General features: G+C 41.3%; 1 protein-coding gene across 1 annotated transcript in view; it reads right to left on the reverse strand.

The window, feature by feature from the left end:
• LOC308298292 (uncharacterized protein) overlaps positions 1-17,671 on the reverse strand; it is a 40,379-nt gene extending 22,708 nt beyond the window's left edge. Inside the window, exon 1 of the mRNA XM_080741860.1 lies at positions 17,466-17,671. The gene's annotated coding sequence lies outside the window, so the exon portion shown is untranslated. The remainder of the gene's footprint in view (positions 1-17,465) is intronic.
• Between the last annotated feature and the right edge of the window lie 6,470 nt (positions 17,672-24,141).

Below are 24,141 nucleotides of genomic sequence, written 5' to 3' on the forward strand. Positions count from 1 at the left end.
TACATTATTGATTTTGATTATTGTTGGTATCGGCCATTGTCAGTAATTTCTGTGTATTAACGTTTTTTGTTGTTGTTGTTATTGTTGTTGTTGTCATGTCTGCCCTGTACAACTTTGTTTACTTTGGTCTAAAAGCCACACAATTAAATCGCAATTATTTGACAGTTAATCGTCAAGCAAATACATTATTGTGACAGCCCTATGACTGTATGTACAACACTTTGTTGGTTGAAGACACAATGCTTATTTATTTACACTAGTACAGTCTGTGGTTCTCAACCTTTTCAGGCCGCGACCCCCAAATTAATCATATTTTAACTGGGGACCCCCCACCCTGACGAGCACTAAGAGTTGAGGAATTACACTTTGTATAACACGGTCCTATTGTGAAAATAGCAGATCTACATGCTCACAATGCCTCGCAACGCGAGGCGTTGTGAGCACGTAGATCGGCTATTTTCACAATTTCTGCCTCTAATATTTGACAATTTGGCCAATGTTTAATTTGTCATTTTAGAAATTGTCACTTTAGAAATGTGCAGATACCCTCTATACACGTATACTTTATGTTGGTTTGTTTAATGTTTAGTGAGAAAACAATGATGAGTTAATCATCTGGAGACCCCTCAAAATAATTTGGGGACCCCCCTGGGGGTCCGGACCCACAGGTTGAGAACCACTGCACTAGTACGCCAGCAGACGGGTCTGCTAATAGCTGGCTGTCTGTGTGTACAGTCAGGTCGGAAAAAAAGTGTTGGGTTGCAAATTTGCAAGGCAAAAGTTTTCCTTTGGTTGGCTGGGTGCTGACAATGTGATTGCAGAGTGTTACCTGCCTCGGGGAGGCCATTCTGCTGCTGGTCAGCTGAAAGTCACAAAGTCATAAGGGCCACAGGATGACAACATGCACACGCATATGCACACGCACGCACACACACATACACACACGCATGCAGGCACGTACACGCACGCACCTACGCACACACGACACAACACACTATCTTAGCCAGGGCTGTCACTATTATGACATTTTACATGGCGATTAATTGTCACTCAAATAATTGCGATTATTACCCGGCTTGTTTGAATGCTTGATTCTGATTGGTCAGTTGCTGAAATCAGCGGTCTGTTATTTCTGGATAACAGACCGCTCCGCTCTATAACAGACCGCTGCCTAATCAAAGACTCAGAGCACCTGCTGCAGTCAAGCTGCACTGCATGAATCTTGTGCTGTATCCAGTATGTCAGCCATGTAAATAAACACACAGCGACATTTAGAACTAAACGTTGCTCTCAAGAATGATTTAAAAAATATTTTAAGCGAGAAATAGAAGACGTGTCAGAAAATGAATTCTATCTAATCAGCACTTCCTTGTTTTCCAAGGCGATCATGTCGCGCTAGGGGGACGCCCAGCGCAACACTTGTGGAACACTTCCAGCCATCTGTAAACAAGGAAATACTTGGTTTTGTTTTTAGTTTTGAGTCAAATTATAAATTTTATTTAGTAGCCGGGTAATAAGCGGGATAATGAATGGCTCCTTGGTGAATGACGATATATAACATCCCTTCGGCCTGATAACTCCCCTCGGCTAGCACCTTGGGGAGTTATCAGGCCGTCAGTCTGTTATATATCGTCATTCACCGCGGAGCCATTCATTATCCCTTACTTAACGTTGCGTTTTTGTCGTTGACAATTACATTTCTGTTTGGCTTGTAGGCTTTGATGTTGCACATGGCAGATATATGACACATACTATAACCTAAATATACAAAGAAATTACTGACATATTAGACAATTTTATACTTAAACAAAGAACATTGATAGTGGAAATAGCCGATCTACAATCTCACAACGCGTAGATCTGCCATTTCCACTATTTTTTTAATAAATCAGAAAATATATTAAAATTTTTCAACATGTAAACGATTATGACGATTATGACAAAATAATTGCGATTATGTCAAATAATTGCGATTATGTCAAATAATTGCGATTACACAATTTTGTAATAATTGTGACAGCCCTACACATACACGACACAACACACTAATCTTAGCCAGGCTATAGGCCTGGAGCTAAAGAAACTCCCTAGGACAGCCCTGATAACCAAACAGTGTTGGCTCTAAAAGTCAAGGACCGCTCCCAAGAACTCCACACGGGGACGGAACAAGACAAATGTTCCCTGTTTAAGCTGAGTTAATGTCGTTAGTTTGGCTCCAGTGCGTCTACGTGCAGGTGACACCGTGACATCATTGTCACATTGTGTGTTTAAAGGGCAAATACTTATTAGTTACGCAGTGAGAAACAGGAAAGTGACCAGGACATGCTGTGCTAATATGAATATAGATTATGTGGCAACCAACCCCTCTCTCTCTCTGTACACACACACACACACACACACACTATATTAGTACAATACCATTTTATGTATTTACGCCCATCTCTGACTACTGGTGTTTCACCTACATGTGGCTGTAGATGGAACATGAAGGAAGTATCCCAACCAGCTCCCAAAACCATAATTTTCATCTTCAACTTCCCCCATTCATTCTGCGATCAGCAGCCACTGTAATGCACATTTCGGCCAATGAGACCTTTGTGACGCAAATTAATGCATCCTGGTAAATGTAGGCACTGCGTGAGCAGGAGATCTCTTGTTGTTTCAAATTGACCAGTAATCTGGTCAAAGCTGGACTAATAAAACTTCACTCAATTTTAATCAGTGGTTCTCAAAGTGGGGTCCGGGAATCTCCAGCATCACAATCACTTAAACCATTTATCCATTTATATGTTGACTATTCAAAAACAGAAGATCTACATGCACACCTTGAAACACCAATTACGATCACACTTTTTTTTGTTAAAAAAGAAAAATCATTTAGATTTGGCCAAATACATATCAATTTGGGGGTCCTTCACATGAAAAGGTTTGAGAACCACTGAGTTAAAGCGCCCTGCGGATACAACAGTGTATTCAGGTGGTTACTCTAAATCAACTAGCAATTAAATTACAGTACAGCCACAGAACAAGCAAGAGTCATTTCACACAATAATATTGGGCCTGTGAATGAGACACTGTCTGCCCTTGTGTTGACGATGTTATACAGTCTTCTTGGCCTGTAGGCTACAACAGTGAATTATACCGCATGACAGCAGGGAAGTCACCACCAGCAACTTCTATATTATTAGTTTTATATCCGCCGGCACAAGTACAACAGTACTGTACCATGACAACACCCTTCACTTTGAAACAAACTATAACCAATAGATTTCCTCCTCCCCAAGTAGTGTTTCTGTGTTCAGTTTTTGATGTACGCAAGCTGTACAGTTAGCTGAAGTATTGCACTGTGCGGAACTGCAGTTGTGGATGTATTTAGACTGGATTTATTTAGACAGAAACCGAGCACAGGCTTTATCGTTTTTTTTTTTTTTTTTTTTTTTACCTGGATGCACTTTGACCGCTACTTTGTGACCATACAGTTACAGTAAGTGCTCTGATGATTAAACACTTGACTGAGTGCTATGGCGCAACCTAATACAGTCATGGTGTAACGTAATGCATTAAACTAGATAAGAGGAGAATAAAAGACCTGCAGGATTAGTCAGAGATTCAAAAAACAAATCTGTCAATAAAAGACCAGCCCGTACTGTAACCAATAATAGCTGACTCAGATTTGCATCGGATCGGGAACATCCAAATGACCAAATCATGCAGTGGCCTTGGAGGTTTTCCAACGTCATAATGAGGTTGAGAATTCAATCTGTGTGTCAAATGACGATCATTCATTCAGATATTGGCCATTGTTCATAGGTAATACTATCACTTTCTCTGCCCCTTATGCCAGACGATTATATTGCCGCTGTATTTATGGCAGGGAAGAGAGGTGGCGGATTACCGACAGAGAGGAATTTCAGCGGTAGCAGCTTGGCCAGGCTCTCTGTATTGTGCTCCCTCACTCTCTCTCACACACAGGTTTCTTCAGAGGAAATTGAAACGTTTCATCTTGGAAAAAGAGGTGCAATAAAAGCGAGATTGCTGTAGATTGTTCCCTGAATGTGAATTCGATTGAAGTCTGGGGAAAGCCTGCAGCCGCATGGCAGTCGAGGCCATTTTGAACAATTGCTGTAGGTGGGAAAATTCTTCTTTGCGGCTATACCTTACACAAAATATTTGATGTGAGTTTCTTAGTTTCTTTTAGAATAATTACAACATAATTTTAAATAAATAGGGGGGTCATTTTCACATTAACATCCAACCATTCCACCATATCTCTGCATGCAGTCGGGCAGAAACCAGCTGTCCAAAATATATACTTTTCAGGAAACAAGTTGAAAAATGGAGATTGTTTTTCTGCCCGGTTTCTACCCGAAAGCGACAATAGTCTGGTTGCAACAGAATATTTTAAGGCAACAGCCTTAACATTGTAGGCTTAGTACAGTAGATGTTCATGGATATCTAGCTACTAAAGTCCATGAATTTGGATATATCTTACACGATGGACTCAAGTTCCACTGCTACACAGATAAGACACAGCTTAACCTCTCATAGCAGCCATCCACCCAACTCCACCCTCACTGCTTGCCTCACAGAAGTAAAATTCTCAAACTCAACTGCAATAAATCAGAAATCATCATAATGTGCCCCAACTCCCTCAACTACACTACCGAAGACTTTTCACTCAATATTGATGGCTCCGATGTCACACCCTCAACTCATGTCTGCAACTTGGGAAATGGGCATCATGTAAATACTGTAGGTCACCAAAACCGCCTTCTTCCACCTCAAGTACATTACCTCTCTCTGTCATTCTCTGCAGCTGAAACACTCATACATGCTTTCATCACATCCAGGGCAGGAATTTCAGGGAGGCCATCAAGGCCATGGCCGTCGTTGCCGCTGAATTTGGCCTTGTGCCCCTCCAAAAAATGGCATGACCTGATGCCACCGTGGCCTTAATGCCCCAACTGACTGTACCACTTTCTCTTTATCTTTCTTGCCATGTAGACACCAGTGACATCATTGTCTCTTTCTTGTGTAGACACCAGTGTTTATTTTTTTTGTTGAGAATTCTTGACTCCCCCGAGTCCCCATCTTTAAACCAATCCAGTGACTTTGATTGGTGCAGAACTGAGCATGGATCGGATTGTAAATTCTAGAATGCATTTATTTCACGGCATAGTCTACATACAGTATTACAATCATCAACTTTATTTGATGGCCTTCCTGCCCTGGCATTTGGCCTATGTGCCCTCAAAAAATGGACAACACCAAAAGCCAAGTGGCCTTGCCCCTAAAATGACGAAATTCCTGTTCCTGTTCCTGTATTTTCCAGGGCACCACCTCCAAAGTCATCAATAAACATCATTATGTCCAGTACTCAGCCTGCTAATCAGCACCCGTTCCAGAGACCATTTTACATGTCCTCCACAACCGCCACTAGCTCCCTATCAAACTAAGAATCCACTTCAAAATACTCAACACCTACAAGGCACTGAAAAATCTGTCTCCCCCGACTTCTTCGACCTCTTCAAACGTCAGGTACACTTCTGCTCCCTCAGGGCTGGTGACGCAAATCTCCTAGAGGTCCCCGGGCCAGGACCAAGTACCGTACGTGGGGAAATAGAGCTTTTGCTGCCCCAACCCTGTGGAATGCACCACACTCCCCAATACTCTCAGAGAAGCCCCCACAGCCTACAAACCTTCAAAACCACCATCAAAACCCACATCTTCAACATGGCTTTCCCAAGCTAACTCTGGCCTCTCCCCCCTCCTCCGTATCATTCCACTGTTTTTATTGATTTCATTACTTAGCTTTAGCCCTTCCTTAGTGTTTTCCCTAAAAACTTTGATTTTCTTTTTGGTTTCTTTATGCCCCCATGTAAAGCGTATTTGGGTACTTAGAAAAGCTCTATATAAATTTGAGATATTATTATTACTTAGCGGGCAAGTACTACTTCGGTGCCGTCTGTTTCTGGTCGACAGTACAAAGGCAGGGCCATTAGCCACTGAGGGAGCACCTTTCTTGTTGACGTCACCACTAACAAGTGCGACCTGCTATAAATAACAAGGCGCAAGTTGGCACCTCGACAGATTGCCAACTTGCCCACATACATACACACAGCACCGAACAGCACCGAAAATAGTACTTGCACGCTCTGCTGGCACACAAGTAGGCCATTTTTGGCCACAAGTGCATAAGGTTGAAGTTGGCATCTCGACAGAGTAGTGCAGTCTAGTTATTACTTGAGCCAGCAGAGCACGCAAGTACTGCGATCGGCTGGGTATGTATGTCGGTGTCCTTCTTTGTTTAAGCCCGTAGCCCAATCAGGGACCAGCATTTCTGGCAACATCATCATTAACAGCCAATGAGGCACCAGCATTCCTGGTGATGCCAGTGGTGATGTCACTGGCATCGCCAGTGGTGATGCAAGTGGTGAGCGCACCTCATGGCGCACTCTGCTGGCGCACAAGTTGGCCATACATGGCCTCCTTGCGCCTACTTGTGCACAATGCGCAAGTTGGCACCTCGACAGAGTGCAGTTCTAGTTATTATTATATTGATGATTAAAAAGGAAGAACTATCTGCACACTGAAAAATAAGCTCTCAATATTAAGTTCACAGTTTTCTAAATAGAGAGTTGGTAATAGCATTATAGCATAGCTCATTTCTGCAAAGCGCTTTACAATGTGTTTCACATTCACTCATTCTCATTCACACACTGATGGCAGAGGAAACCATGCTAGGCACCAGCCTGCTCAGCAGCTCAGTGTCTTGCTCAAGGACGCTTTGACACGCAGCCAGGTGGAGCTGGGAACCTGCTGATTCCAAGACGGCTGCTCCATCTCCTGAGCCACTGCTGCCCCCAATTCAATATTGGAAGCTTATTTTCCATTGTGTGGATAATATGTATTCCTTTGGAAGTTATTTGGCTTGGCTTGGGTTGTATGTTGCACAATAGCTCACCTTTCTTTCAGGATAACGTATGTTGTCGTATAAATGTATGTTGTCTTGCCTGATCAACACGCTCTCTGTCTCAGCTCATTACGAGCAACATCTATCATATCCCATATGTGGGTAACTGTTGTATTGTTGTATTGTTGGTGGACGGTTTTCGTCCACCATATCTGTGCAACTGGTGGTTTGAGTTGCTGGTCTAAACATTGCACATACCGACGGAGTAATACCAAATAGAGGCATGCGATGTACCGCACAAGAGAATGGAACGTCAGCTTGGGATAATTGCAAAGAGAAACTGGGGCTTTCTCTAATAAATCACTGAATCTCCCCTCTCCCTGTCCTTTCTGTCCACGGTAATTGAACACAAGAGACAGGCTGGCGTTGTCGGAGAGTGATGATGCTCGAGGCGTAGGTATGAGTTCTCTTGCTTTATGTGGCAGGCCTCTGGTCGACTGTGGAACAAAGACACCGAGCCATAACGGACAAGAACACTTCTACTGTTGCTTTGTCACAGGTTTTTCAGAGAGGCCAGCTTACGCAAGGCATTATTACGTTATGCAGTCGTTTGTTTTTCTGACACATGCCATGATGGCTGGTCTGATTTCTCGCTGTGTGTGTGTGTGTGTGTGTGTGTGTGTGTGTGTGTGTGTGTGTGTGTGTGTGTGAGTGTGAGTGTGAGTGTGAGTGCGTGTGTGTCACTGTGTAACTGTGTATAGGGACAGTGAGAAGGGAGATCATATTCATGTGGGTGACTTGTGAGGGTGTGGTGATGATAAAGTGGGCTAACTGGTCTGACATCCCTCTCATGCTCTTCTCTATCTCTCTGGTTCTTCACCTCAATCTGTCTGCAGCGTGCCTCATCCGTTACCTCTACTCCTGTGCGCATGCCGACCTTTGAGATGTCCTGGCTGAGAACAATGGTGCCAATGTTGGGTGGGAATTCCCTGGGGTATTAATCATGGGCATGTGTTTGTTTCCCCCCCGTGTGTCTTCTGGCTTTTAAAAGTCCAGATGAAATGAAACGGGATACCATAATAAACGCGTAGAATTAGCCTACACTTAAAAGTTGAAGGTTGATTAAAGGGTGGATGACATTGTGATAGCATTGGTTGAAATTGGTTGGTTGAACACACACCGTCGGTCTGTGTGTGTACCGGTATGTGTGTGTGTGTACCTGTGTGTGTGTGTGTGTGTGTGTGTGTGTGTGTGTGTGTGTGTGTGTGTGTGTGTGTGTGTGTGTGTGTGGACAGGGAATTACTACTTTGTGGGGACCTCATGTCCCCACAAAGATAGTACAATCAGAGGAAAAAACCTTGTGGGGGCTTATTAATAGGTCCCCACAAGGTGTTTAGGGGTTAGGTTAAGGGTTAGGGTTAGGGTTCAAAATGAATGGAATGTCCCCACAAAGATAGTAGACTATGTGTAATGTCCCCACAAAGTAGCAATTGCAAACCTGCGTGTGTGTGTGTGTGTGTGTGTGTGTGTGTGTGTGTGTGTGTGTGTGTGTGTGTGTGTGTGTGTGTGTGTGTGTGTGTGTGTGTGTGTGTGTGTGTGTGTGTGTGTGCGCGTGTGTGCGTGTGCGTGTGTGTGTGCGTGTGTGCGTGTGCGTGTGTGTGTGTGTGTGCGTGTGTGTGCGTGTGTGTGCGTGCATGTGCGCGCGCGCACTAGGCCAGGGAAGACATTCCCAGAATATTTTTCCAATCCATCATCCATAACTATGTTATTTTAAGAACATCTGAAATGAAAAAAATATATATATATACTTTTTAACCCTTTCTCTTGCTGTGCTCCTGATTTTATCCGCGTTCACGTCCTGAGTTCATGAGCAATGCATGTGCAGACAGCCCTGCCTGATGTGTCATTCAAACCTGCCCTCAGTCTGCTCACCCTTCTGCCGAAAAGAGATACCCGATGAAGGTCATTTGGACCGACACGTTGTTCTGTGTTCAATAAAACAACTTTTGTAAGTGAAGACTTCACCCTCTTTTCTACTGAAAAGTGAACATGAATGAAACATTTCCACCAGACGTCGCACACTTGTGGGTCACACATGTGCGAGACCTTCACCGTTCTATCCCTTAATACATCTATATTATAACCACTACTAGCCACGCACTAGTCTCGTGTGCCAGACTGTTGCCTCACACAATTCAGGAATGCTTCCGTCATTCACTCAGGAGCAGCGACGTGCAGAGAATGTTAGCGAGGCAGGGGCTGACATTTCCAAAAGGGCCTTTTGGTGGAAGCACCTAAAAGCAGACCTCCAAGCTCATAACGCGTCGCATCGTTCAGTGTGAAACCACACTGAACTAAGCATAATCAGGTCAATACTGGAGATGAGGTGTAACGACATGGATAACGGCATGGAACATAAGATGCAGCATTTTCAGGAGAGTTTGGACAAGGCAATTCTATTGAATGCTGCCTTCAGGTATGGCATGGAAAGAGGGCATTTGCATTTCTTTCACCATAGTGAAAACTGCATTTTTGGTTTGGAAAGGGCAGTTTTTACAGACGAATAAAAGGGCTGCTCAGGAGCACGGAAGCTCTGAAAATGATGCAGGCATAAAGCGGATGTGATGCCTCCTCCCGCTTCCATTTTATCTCTACAGACTCGCAAATTTGTCCAAATTTATAAATCAAAGCCTACTGTATATATAGCCGGATGCTTATCAGAAATGGACATTTTAAATCCTTACATTTTAAAACATATTTTATTGAGCGGAAATGCCGGAATTATGACAGCTTCCTTTCTCGGTTTTCAGGATGTGTGGTTCCAGACTCTATACAACATTCATTTTATTGAATGCCACCAGCTCAGAGTAGGGATCTCTAGCCAAGTAAACTGACTCCTCCCATCTACTGGTTTACAAGGCTAATGGATCTCCATATATGGGCATAAAAGGGATTCTGTTAGGGATCTCCATATATGGGCATAAAAGGGATTCTATCCCAGATGATTCCCTGTTAGGAGAACCACACTAACAGAATCCATGTATGGCCAAGACAGTGGTACTGTATGTGAACTGGCAATTATTCACCTCATTGTTAATATTTTATTTCTTAACTATGAAAATAATACTGTAGTTAGGCCTATTAGTTGACATTTATTTGTACTGTCTTTCATGAGGAGTTAAGGTGAACCTTCATAGCAGTACCCTTGGACTAGAACCATGACTGCTTTACAGTACAGTATGTTATATTGAATTCTGATTGGTCACTACAATCATTCTGTTGTTTACCGATAGCATAACAAGCTTTATTTTTGCTACGGAGGCGGAAGCCTGCGTGCTAATAAAAGCTGTTTTAAATCAGTATTTCCTGCCAACTCATTGATTCTGTTACATACAGTAGCGAGCAGGATAATGTACACTACAGTACAGTGAGACGGTCATTATTGGAAAATGAATCCCCTTCACTAAGCAGAACCCCTCTGTCAGGGTTTTATTTTTCCAATAATGAGCTGCTCACTGTACACATAATCCATTACATATTTATATCACATACAGAACAGTTTCCAGTGCTGTAATGTAACTAAGTACATTTACTTAAGTAATGTACTGTACTTATACAGTTTTGAGGTATCTGTACTTTACTTGAGTATTTCCAATTTCCAATACTTTTACTTCTACTCCACTACATCTCGGATCCAAATATTGCACTTTTACTCAAACACAATTATGTGGAAAAACTTTAGTTACTAGTTACTTTGCAGATATAAATTATAATATTATAAAACATACATAAACCACTTTAGCCTTATTTTATACCATGGCTATTTGAAAATAGCCGATCTACAAGCTCACAACGTGTCGCATTCTCTGCTATTTTCAAACATTTTGTACTTTTACTTTTGGTACTTTAAGTACATTTTGATGCAGATACTTTTGTACTTTTACTCAAGTGCATTTTGAATTCCAGACTTTTACTTGTAACAGTATATCTACATTGCAGTATTTCATACTTGGTACTTTTTCCACCACTGACAGTTTCACATACCGTATTTTCTGGACTATAAGGCGCACTTAAAAGCCTTTAATTTTCGCAAAAAACTTGTGTGCGCCTTATAGTCCAGTGCGCCTTATATATGGATCATTCATTGACATTGACATTCCCTTTAGCACAGCTCCATCTGTTGGATGCATAACGCAACGGTAGCGTCTATTATGTGCGCCTTATAGTCCGGTGCGCCTTATATATGAAATCAGTTCGAAAATAGACCATTCATTGACAGTGCGCCTTATAGTCCGGTGCGCCTTATAGTCCGGAAAATACTGTAATCTATTATATCTGTTCGCTTGCCCAATACTACCAGAATCCTTTGAAAAACATTTTTGTATTGATTTGTTTGGGGTTTCGTGATACTTTTTCTTATATTGACTCATTTTGGATTGTTAATTGAATTTTCCCCTTATGGGTCCCATTGTACACTGTACAATAAGTACAAACCACACACTAATGGAGCAGGCCAAGTCTCATGAGCACAGCCCATTCCATCATGTTAAATACTCCCTACTTACATGCAGGGGTGTCGCACCAAATTCTGGGCCCTGGTTACGAGGATTCACGGCGGGCCCCCCATGAATGTTCTTCATAGGGGGAGAGGATTTAACCCATTTAGACGGCAGGGAACGCATTAGTACGCCTTATTTTGTGCTTTAACTATTGAAATATAGCAGAGTGCCGCGCTGCGAGCTTGTAGATCATTATTTTGTGCAAGTCTTTGAATATTTCAAATCCGTCTGAGGTTTTTTGAAAAACCTATATTTCTATGTCTGTGGTGCTCAAACTCTTTCATGTGAAGGACCCCAAGACATGTATTTGGCCACAGACCCCCATCTCAAAATATTTAGTTCCAGGAACCCCCCAGAAGCAAAATTTGAGTTACAAATGTCCGCTTAAAAAATACACATATTCAAAGATTCGCACACATTTTCACGACTTTTAAAAAATAGCAGATCTACAAGCTCGCAGCGCGGCACTCGGTGCCGCGCTGTGAGCTTGTATATCTGCTATTTTTCAATAGCTAAAGTATAAAATAATTCCAGCCCCCTCCACCTTGAGCCCTAGTAACTCAGTCCCACTTCTCCCCCCCATGTGACGGCCCTGCTTACATACTTTATTTGGGGGATTGAGGTTTGGGTTTTAGGTCAATAACAGCAAGTGGAAACAAAGCCATTATTCAAGGAACTCAAGGAAGTTGGTGGCTCTGTGCAGTGTGACTACATGCATTCCCCTGCTCAAAAGGAAACAGCCACATCTTGATAAGGTGTTCAATTTAGGCGCCTTATCAGCTTATACTGCTTTTATAAATGAATCTGAAAGGTCAATGCATTGTTACAATATGACTCAAGTGGCAAAAGAATATATATTTTTCCCACACCTTCCCTTGCTCTGCTCTTAACAACCTCCATAGAGATGATAATGTAACCAACCCGGATAACACTTTACTGTACTATTAAGACCAGCTAACTATTCATTGAAACCAACACTGTAAATGTATCAAAGCTAAGCCTCATTCGTGCAGTGCTAGCCTAAGATTTGACACTATAGCTACCAAGCTATGCAAAGCTGTATAAGTAGGCTAAAAGTGAACCCACATGAACCCCTAGCGTCCTTATTTAGGGGTGGCGAACATTCTGTGAAGGTATAGCCAATCTACAAGCTCACAATGAATGTTACGTTGCGATGTATTGTGAGCTTGTAGACCTGCAATTTTCGGCATGGATATTTAGTGTAGAGGGGGGGGAAAGGACAGACCTCTGGAGGACTGCATTTGCAGACATAGAAGCTTCCAGCGCGTCACTTCGTGCCACACTTCGAGCTTGTACATCTGCTATTTTTGAAAAGTCTTGAAAGTGTGAGAGCTACCGATTTAGAAGGCATTTGTGGAATCGGCCTCAGGTGTTAGCAGGTTAAGTAATTATTCCGATACCACAGTATGGAAAAAGCTGACGATACTGCTTAAAATGCTGGTATCGGAGTATGCAAGACTTGCAAGTCTATGCCATTCCACTACCACATCATTTATCACATTTACAGTAATATTGTGAACGCTTCAGTTGTTGTTGCTCTACTCTTTTATACTCTTACTGTACTATAATTTACATTATTATATTTACTAACTTTTAGCTGATATTTTTTTAATATTTTCCCTAGATCAGACGCCCATAACTCTGAGAGTGTACAGCTGGTTCCATTGTTGAGTGTACACATGGGTCCATTTAATTGTACACTCTCAAGAGTTACACACCTGTGAGCGTCCAGTACAGTACTTGAGTAAATGTACTTTGTTACTTTACACCACTGCTTAATTGGTTCCTAAATATGTTGTGGACAGTGGACAGCTTAAGACCTCTCAGTCTGTGTCTTGGTATTGAGTCTGTAATTGACCGACATGCTCCATGAGCTGCCCAGCGCTCTGGAGCACATTAACAGGATCAATCATTTGAATAAAACAGGTGCAGCCAGGTGGGAGCCCTGCCCGCACGGGTGGCCGTAGCCATGGAGACCGCGGGTTGTCATCGTGACCAAAGCATCACAAAATCCATTCTCATCAAGGGACAGTCTCTGGAGAAATCACATACACACAATATACGTATGGCATCTCCTCGGCTTGATCTGTTTCTCTAACTCAGTGGTTCTCAACCTGTGGGTTGTGACCCCCAGGGGGGTCCCCAGGTTATTTTAGGGGGTCCCCAGATGATTAACTTTCAACATTGTTTTCTCTCTCAACAGTAAACAAAACCAGCATAATGTTTAAGTGTATAGAGGGTATCTGCACATTTCTAAAGTGACAATTTAACTTATTGCCTGCTGGTCGACTTTCAGAACGACTTCCTCACTAGGAGACTCTCTGCAATTTTATAGCAATTTATTGGATATTTTTTGCTGAATAAATGGTCTTGCCTACCTTGTACGATGGTATTGAGTGATCGTGTAAAGTAAGGATTGGTTCGTGACGTCACCGCTAGCTCAGGCCTCCTCTGTGTAAAATCGCCTATGCTAGCCGTTGGTTTCAATACACACTACAATACATAACGCTGCGTCATTACGTCGGATTTTGACCCGGTTTGAAGTGTCTGTGGCGTGGATACATGTCCCAGCCGATGGGCCATCATAATATTTACACCATCAAGCGCGCGCGTGGCGCACACGGACCCACGCTAATGGTTAGCTCAATGTTAACGGACGCAGTAGGCCAACTATGGCCACGTGATCACTGAAAAGGTTGAGAACCACTGATCTAGGCTATGGTTTATAATAATAATCTACAAAGCATGCAGGCTCTATTAGCTCAATGGTAATTAATGTCAGCACTTGGCGGATGAAAAGGGGTTCAAATCCGGGGTAGAAGAGGAAAGTAACATAGCAGTGGCCTACTTGAAAATCTCAAAACCATTCACTGCCCACCCATCTGATTACTTAACTAAGGGTTGAGAATCACTGCCAGGGCTACAGTACATGCAAGGAGGAGTGATAGCCTACTAGCTACTACTATTACTAAGACATATACAAATAGTATTGTTAAAACACCTTCAATTATACAATCTAAGTGGGAACCGTAATATAATAATATAATATGACTTAGAAGTTAAGATAACCACAGTACATTAGGGCTGCAAGCCTGCAAATATCGATCATTTTCTCTACGATAGTTTGCATGCGACTATGGAATGGAATCATTGAATCTTTGTTATATCAAGGAATCAATAAAGCATTTAAGAGTCATTTTATACTTAATTGCACAACAGTGTCTTGCAAAATAGTCAGAATATCTCATCTACAAGCTTTGTGAACTTGTACATTGGAAACTATTTTTGAAATGTACCAACTTAAAGTGTTTTGCCTATAATGACATTAATGATTCTTTTTATTACATGATTGCCTGTCAAGTTTTGTTTTGTTTTCATAGCGTAACTGATTATCAATTTAGTTTGAGCTGTTGAACCCCTAACTGTTGATTGGAGTTAGTTTCCATTGGTGCACTGCTGTTCTCAAAGTGAGGTGCAAAACTAGCTAACATATATAGCCAACATAAATGGATGAAGTGGTTAAGATAATTGTGATGCTATTGTAGTGAGACGCGGAAGCGGGGATTGAACCCGGGACTCCCACTCGCCAGTCCAACGCACAACCAGTCGTGCTAATAGGGCTGAGCCCGATTAGCAGGGCTGTTGTCGCTGGTTCATGGCTGGTACTAACTGTGGGGGCTACAATCACCCCCCTGATCTTTGGAGCGCGCCCTCGCGCTTCACACTTCACACCGTGGACCGCCGCACACGACATGGACCTGTCCCTCACGCGAGGTTATCAATTCCAAACTATACATAGAGTTTATTATACACCAGAGAAGCTGCATAAGATGAATAGTGAGAGATGTCTTTCCTCTGCTGGAGGTGTAAGAAACAGAGGGGGACTTTCTTTCATATGTTCTGGACATGCAGTGTTGTGTCATCTTTTTGGCACGCAGTTTTGGATGCTGTCTCGTCCTGCTTGGGGATTTCTGTCCCCTACTCCCCTCGCCTGTGCCTTTTCGGCACTGGCAGAGAGGACGGTGGGAACAGACACCAAAAGCAATACATGGACTTAGCTTTTTTAGCAGCAAAGAAATGCATCACTATACACTGGAAGTCATCTATCCCTTTCACAGTTTCACATTGGCTAAATGAACTATCCAGCTACACCCCTCTGGACAAAATTTATTATAATATCAAAAACAAACAGCAGGACTTTTGGCAGGTTTGGCAACCTCACATGGATTATTTTGCATCTATACCCATAAATACTGTATAGTTGAGCTGGTATGCACTGAGTCCACCCCCCCCCCCCCCTATTTTGTGGTTATTTATTTATAATATTATTATTATTATTATTTTCTCAGTACTTGTTCTTTTCTTTTTCTTTCCTTGGTTTGTTAGTTTCTGTTTTGTTCTTTGTTTTTTGTTTACTTAGTAAGTCAAGTTTGTTTGTTTTGCTTTGTTCTGTGTTTTGTGGCCTGTCTGTCGGCAGCTTGGAAGAAAAAAAAAGTGCACTGGGAAAGTGTTATGTATCACTATGTTGGATTGAATGTTTGTACTGAATAAAAAAATAAAAAAATAAAAAATAAATGCATCAATATGAGAGTCCTTGACATGAATATGAAGCTTGCGAAGCATTGCTGTATGTATGCTGCAGTCAGACAAGCAACAGGAAAAGCATCGACCCGGGTCTACTGGTTGGAAATACAAACACAGCCCAAGGCCATGTACACAGGTACAGACTACATGTGTACACACACACACACACACACACACACACACACACACACACACACATACAAAGCACCTGAGCGCAATGAACTGGCTGGTTGGCCAGCCAAGCCAAACCATTAACCGCAGCTACCTATTTGCAATCTGTTGGAGGTATATGGTGATAGACATTCTGGACATGGCTGCCATATGCCATACAGCTAGAAGTAACCTCTCTCACTCTCTTTCCTAGATGTTAGCTTAGATGTCACACATGAGGGGAACATAGACTACTGCACTTGTTGTCCAACAAGTTAGCCTGTATGTTTGTCTTTGTTTAGTTAGTAGGTTGTTTGTTAGTATTTGCTGTAGTTTTACAGGAGAGAGAGAGAGAGAGAGAGAGAGAGAGAGAGAGAGAGAGAGAGAGAGAGAGAGAGAGAGAGAGAGAGAGAGAGAGAGACTTTTAGCATGTTTATTTGAGTATACTGGTAATAGCCTACAATTATTGTTCTGTCTACTTCAGTGAGTCATAATACAACTGTATAATATTCTTCCATGGTGAACAGGTGTCACCACCAGAGTGGCACAAACTTTCTGTTTGCTGTGAATCACATTAATATCAGGCTAATACGACTGTAACAACACACTATATAATCAGTGGTGGAAAAAGTACTCACAGTCACAACTAAAAGTGTCAATACTGCAATGTAGAAGCCTGGTGGAATTCAAAATATACTTGAGTAAAAGTACAAAAAAGGTATTGGTATCAAAATGTACTAAAGTAGGCTACCAAAAGTATAGAAAGTAGTCATTATGCATAATGTCCTGTTTCACAAGTTTTCAAATGTGTAAAATGTCTAAAAACCTTTTGAAAATAGTAAATCTACAGCTTGTAGATCTGCTGTTTTAAAATAGCCGAAATGTATAAGGTTAATGGGCTATGTAGCCTACAATAAATCTACAAAGTAACTACTTAAGTTTACACATATTTGTATAGTGGAGTAAAAGTACAATGTTTGCCTCAGCGATGTAGAAGTAGAAATATTGAAAATTAAATTGGAAATACTTTTAAGTAAATGTAGGGCTACCTCAAATTTGTACTCAAGTACAGTACTGAGTAAATGTAGTTAGCAACTATACAGTTTATACCGGTGTATCATCACACAACACTCCCGAAATAAACGTATAAACGTTTAACAAGAGAAAGCGGAGAGGAAACACCGCAGCTATAGGCTATTATAATAACACTACGGTGATGTTTTGTAGTTTCAACTTACCTGTTGCGCTTCTCAAGCCAAGGTGTGGCACTTTGCCCTAGGTATCAAAAATTCACGGATAACTTCAGTTGTCATTTAGATAAAGTTCATTGAATAGTCCCGTTTTGAAGTTCAACGACCAACTATCAAGAGGAGTCGGTGCTCCTGAACGGTGAGGCAGCCGTCATGTTGCTGTAGACAGCAGTGCGCTCGCTCACTCAGACAGAGCGCCGTGTTGTTGTGGTGTGACTGCTGCTGTGTAGTTCAGTAGTAGGTTGGAACCCCCCGTGACTCACTGTTGTGTGTGTGGACTGTTGTAGTCCCATGTCTCCGTTTGAATAGACGGTGTTATAGCTGTAGCATCCCATAGCCCGGAGAGACGGGCCGCTGTGTGCGTATGTGTGTGTCAAGTGTAGTCAACTCTGGCTTTACACACACACATTTTATTTCTTTATTTTAGCACACATTTATAAAATATATTACAGGGGCACAAATATTTTTCAATTGCTTCTGATGTCCCAAACACTAGTGCTTGAGTTGAATCCAGATGTAAACATCAACAATAGTTTGTTTTTGTATTTGTAGCTATTTGTAATAGGGCATAGGCCTACAGTGGTGTAGGCTAACAAAGTAAATATAGAACTAAACACTGATATAATTAATACATAGGCCTATTATTACCCACTTCAGCAGTTCATCCAGACTTATATAGCCTAATTTGCTCTGTATGGTTGATTCTCCTGTATTGTTGTTTCTTCTTTCTTGTTTGTTTTTGTCGCTCGGCTGTACACAACAGTCCTTTTTCTTTTTCTTACTGTCCTGTAACCTTAACTGCTGTGCCGCCTCTGGGTGACTTAATTTCCCCTGCCCCTTCTTTGTATATACTTACTGTTTGTTTAGACTTACTGTTTTCTCTTTTTTTTTCTCTCTCATTTTCTTTTATTTACATATCTACTGCATAGTACTGTGTTCTATTCGTCTGTCATTCAATGTTATATGAGATACTTTAATGGTTTCCTGTTGAAATAAGCTTAGTCTTTTCAGGATCTCCTTTTAGTAGACCTTGTACCAGTGAACTGTACCGTCATGAAACTGTACCTTTTCCTATGCAAACTTCTAATAAAGCCTTCAATCAATCAATCAATTTCTATTCATGTTCTTGGCCTACATTTGAAAACTTGTGAAATGGGACATTCTGCATAATGAATACTTTATTAAAGTGAACAAATTAAATTAGGTTATGCCATAATAGTTTCAATATTAATGTGTGCAGAGCATTTTGGACACTAGCCAATCACAGTGCAGACTGTCCCACCAGACTATGGGATTGGGACTGTTTCATGATATTAAAAAGTAGCAGATCTACAAGCTCAAAGCGGGTTGATTTGCTGTGTTTTGAGCTTGTGGATCTGCTATTTTTTATGCTTTTCTGTGATGCTGTAGTTAGTGTAGTATGATCAAATAGGGCGTTCATTTGGGGGAAAAAACATAAAATGTTAAGAGGTTTCTGCCCAACAATATGACATTGATTGATTGATTGATTGATTGATTTATTGATTGATTGATTGATTGATCGATTGATTGATGGAATACTTTATTAGCAGTTTCAAGGGAAAAGCACAAGACAGTACAGTTCAGATACAAGGTATACTAATAGGAAATAAAGGAATTATGACATGCAGTACTTACAAAAAGAAACTGAAAACTCCACATGAGCCATGGCAGGATTTTCTCTCTCTGTGTGTTCTGTTACATTTTGACTTGCAAAGATAATATATCTAGATTCCTGTAGGTGTCGTAGTTCAGGAGCTTTCCTGTCGCCTCTTTTGGAACGTAACAACCACAGTGGTAAATGTTAATGGTAAAAATTGCAATGATACACAGTGGAAAGTAACAGGTAAATGGTAAATTGGAACGATACAAACACAGTGTAAAGTAACAGCAAAGTTGATAAAAACCACACCCTCCCCTGGACGATGATGCGTATGTCCAGAGGCCAATGAACTCACTTTTCTGAGCCTAAAACTACAGATTGCAGAAAAACCACTGAATGTTGAAAGTTCTGCTTTTTTGGGTGTAATTGAGGTCAGGAAACATGCCTACAAATTAAAAAAAATAATAATAATTAATGATGTCATATGAAAGTTGAAAGTTTGTTTATTTGACAGGGACAGTACTCATTAATGGACATGTCAGTTTTCACTTCAATGTAAATGAGCCAGAGTTAGCCACAGGCTAATTTTCATCTGTAGTCCGGTGGTGATCGACCCCCCAATCCAACCCTTGATGCTGAGTGCCAAGCAGGGAGGCATTGGGTCCCATTTTTATAGTCTTTGGTATGACCCGGCCGGGGAATTGAACCCCCGACCTCCCAGTCTCAGGGCGGACACTCTAACCACAAGGCCACTGAGCTATGACCTTTAAGTCCAAGAAAGCACTATGGCTTGTTAGTTGTTGGGGTCCTCTGTACTCATTTCATTGAGACAGAATAGTCATGTCAAGTCATCTGTATTTATATAGCACATTTAAAATCAACAGACTAAACTAAAGTGCTTTACGATCGTGGATAATACATACATAATACATCCTCGTCCACAAAAGCAAGTTTAAAACACAGTCAAATTCAAGGTTGAGAAAATCAGAATAAAACAAACATTACATTATATTGTGAATATAATAAGCTTGAATGCACCACTATCATCGTTGTTTTTTAGGGGAAATGAAAGGGTGTTGAAAGGATGACCAGAAAGTGGTGTATAGCAGATCAGTGATGTATAGTTGAGCTAATCCATTAAGGTCTTTAAAAACAAAAGGTTACATTTGAAAATAAACGATGGCTAAATTGTACTTGTTTGCCAATCCAATAGATCCAAAACAGGAGTGATCTGTGTATACATGTACAACTAAAAAGAAAACACGGTTCCACTTCCAACATTTACATAGGCACGAGGTAAAGGGAACTTGTCTTGTATGGATGCAGTGAGGCATGATCAGATAGACAAATTACTATGGAAGAGATGACAGCTTCTGTGCCAACCTGTTTTACTGTTTACCCAAGCAGGCAATTTATTTTGTATCCTTAAACTGGAATTCACCTTTATCAGATTTGGTTCGATCTTTGCTTTTGACTGAAATGAATGGAAGATGTACTTCAAGCTTGTTTTTTTTTTTTTATTGAATTACCATTCCACTCTGTAAGTGTAGGACAGTATTAGACACAGTATCGGTTTTCAGTTTAAAAATACATTATTCCTTTAGTCAATAATAATCAGGTTCTCATGCAGAAATGTAACCTTGTTCTCTTCTGAAGCAAGAACCAGTGATCTGACACCTGAAACAGTGATGTCAGCAGGACATTAAAAATAAAAGGAAAATGAACAAGGAAAGTTGTTCAGTTGACATAGATTCTCACTGAATACATTTGAATCAAGCACGCTTACTGACATGTTAAAACCACTCGAATATTATATTTTTAGGAATAAACTAAAAAATCTTATTTAATATAGAATAAATATATATTGTTTGTCAACAGACTAGAAGATTGTGGTCAACAGACAAGATTCAAAATTCACTACAGTCTACATACCTTTTGATGACATCACCACATTTCTTCTGGTTCATGTTTCATAGTCTTACTTTGACTGGATTGCCCTGGACTGTATTACTTATTATTGCAGTGTGCGTGTGTGTACTGTAAATGGTAAATGGTGCTTTTATCCAAGGCGCTTTACAGAGATTGCGCATTACATTCACCCATTCACACACACATTCATAGGAAACCATGCAAGGCACCAACCTGCTCTCCGGGAGCAACTAGGGTTTCAGAGTCTTGCTCAAGTACTCTTGCTGTGAGCTTGTAGATGGTCTATTTTCAAATTGCCAAAATATACTGTGTACACTACAGTATAGGTCTGAAGTGGTTTTGTAATAATGATCAAAATCTACCAAGTAACGTAAAGTTTTCAAATAATTATAGTGGCATAAAAGTGCTAACATTTGCCCTTGAGATGTACTGGAGTAGAAGTAAAATTATTATTGAAAATTAAAAAGTACCCTGTTAAAGTAAAAACTCCCCAAAATGTTGTAATTAAGTACAGTACTCAAGTAAATGTAACAAGTTACTTTACACCAGTGGTTCTCAAACTTTTCAGGCCGCGACCCCCAAAATAATCACATTTTAACTGGGGACTCCCCCCCCCCCACCCACCCACCCAGGCCAGAAGTATTAAAATGTCCTTAAATGGTCACTTTAGAAATGTGCATATATGCTCTATACACTTAAACTTTATGTTGGTTTGTTTACTGTAAAACAATGTTGCACATTAAGTTAATCATCTGGGGACCCCCCAAAATAATTTGGGGACCCCCCTGGGGGTCCCGACCCATATGTTGAGAACCACTGCTTTACACCACTGATACACTCTCATACATATGAAAGTGTTTTGTGTGTGGAACTGTGCCCATGTTGCTGTTGGTATAATGGTGTGTGTGTGGTATACTGTGGTGTGTGTGTGTGTGTGTGTGTGTGTGTGTGTGTGTGTGTGTGTGTGTGTGTGTGTGTGTGTGTGCGTGCGTGCGTGCGTGCGTGCGCGCGCGCGCGCCAGTGCGTGCGTGTGTGCATGTGCGCATGTGTGTGTGTGTGTGTGTGTGTGTGTGTGTGTGTGTGTTCTGACAGTGTGCGGAAAAGACAGAAACAGAATATCAGATTTTCTTCTCATGACACCCGAGATGTTTTTCCACTCAGCTGTGGTTCGACAGGGACGGCGGTCATCAACTTGGCACAGACACAAGGCAACAACAATGAGACACGTGAGATGCTAAACAGGCCCCTTCCAGACACCTTCAAAGAGTCTGCCGCCATTGGCACCTCATTTTAATGTGCTGCCTCCTCCTGCAAAAGCTTCTTTGTACTTTCAACTTTGGTGTCCTTTCTGGGCATTTCATTTTAAAGGACAACTTAGTTTTTTTACAACAAGGGTTCATATTTTAGATTGTAATTTGAGAAAAGAAAAGATGAGTGTTAAAATGTTTTCATTTTGGCAATTTTAATTACCTTGATTTCAGTGGGTGGGGGCATGCGTACAAGTGTCTAAATGTGTCTTTTTAAACACAATAAGCCGGTGATTTCTTTACAGTAAAACTACTAGCCCCCATAAGTCACATCTGCCCATGAAAGATTGTGGTGCATCTTGGGAATGTGCTTGTTGTGTCTAAAAAGACACATTTAGCCACTTGCATGCATGCCCCAAACACTGAAATCAAAGTAATTAAAATCGCTAAAACGATAGAAAGCAGTACATGAAAACATTTTAACACTCATCTTTTCTTTTCTCTAATTACAATCTAAAATATGAACCCTTGTTGTAAAAAAACTAAGTTGTCTTTTAAAGGCAAAAAAACTAACGAATAATAATAATTAAAAAACAAAAAAACTGAAATAGCTAAAATATTGAAGATCTACAAGCTCACAACATGCCACAGTACCATTGTAAGCTTGTAGATTGGCTATTGTCACTGCAGGACTGTGACACCATTGTATCACAAAGTATTGCATAGAGCTTAAAAAAGGATCAGAATGAAACTCTGGAGAATGGAAGAGATTTAGAAAAAGCAGTGGTTCTCGAAATTTTATGTGGCCGCAGACCCCCATCTGAAAAAAGTTTCATGCCAGGGACCCCCAGAAGTGCACTGTTGCTCCGATCTGCGCCAAACTTGCCACCAACACTGGCCAGGGGTCTTCCATCAGAATAGCTACACCAGGAGCCTACCAGCCTATTAGGTACTCAAGGTACTGTACAGGGACGTGCAGAGAATGTTAGAGAGGCAGGGGCTCAAATTTCTAAAAGGTCTTTTTGGTGGAAATATCGAAAATAGCAGACCTCCAAGCTCACAACGCGTCGCGCTGCGACGCGTTGTGAGCTTGGAGGTCGGCTATTTCCGACGCATGATACCACACCAAACTAAGCATAATCAAGTGAATAGAGATGTAGCGTACGGCATGAAATTCTACACAGAGAGGGCCATTCATTCAACATACGATGCTGCATTCAAGTTCAGGAGAGTTTGGACAGGGCAATTCTGTTGAATGCTGCATTCAGGTATGGCGTGGAAAGGGGGCATTTGCATTTCTTTCACCATAGTAAAAACTGCAATCATGGTCTGGAGAGGCACTTTTTACAGACGGATAAAAGGCCAGGGGCTCAAGCCCCCTTTGATGTCTACAGTATGTGTGCACGTGTCTGCTGCATAAACAGTAACACCTAGTCCCATTCAGGTATGCGATCAGGTGCAAACTTGGCTCATGGATGAGGATGCCCCTGACAAGCAGAGTCCATGGCATATGGGCATTCCCAGATATGGACTTAATATTGATGACTTCAGGGATCTCCATATATGGGCATAAAAGGGACATAGACGGAATTAATTTGTAAGTGTTACTCGCGTTGCGGTCCAAATATGGAGATGACTGACATCATAGATGTATGATGACGTCATAGACCACACGAGACTGACAAAATATGGCCATATATGGGCATTCCCTGATATGGGCTTAATATTGATTACATCAGGGATCTTGGTCATATATGGAGCGTGACATGAGGCATGACGCTCAGACAGACGGACGGACAGACAGACAGACATGATCTGCAGGTTTTCATACTAAGTGCAATGAAGTACTTTAGCTAAGTACTTTAGA

Source organism: Nannobrachium achirus, assembly GCF_963921795.1.
Source record: "Nannobrachium achirus genome assembly, chromosome: 14".
Classification (NCBI taxonomy): domain Eukaryota; kingdom Metazoa; phylum Chordata; class Actinopteri; order Myctophiformes; family Myctophidae; genus Nannobrachium; species Nannobrachium achirus.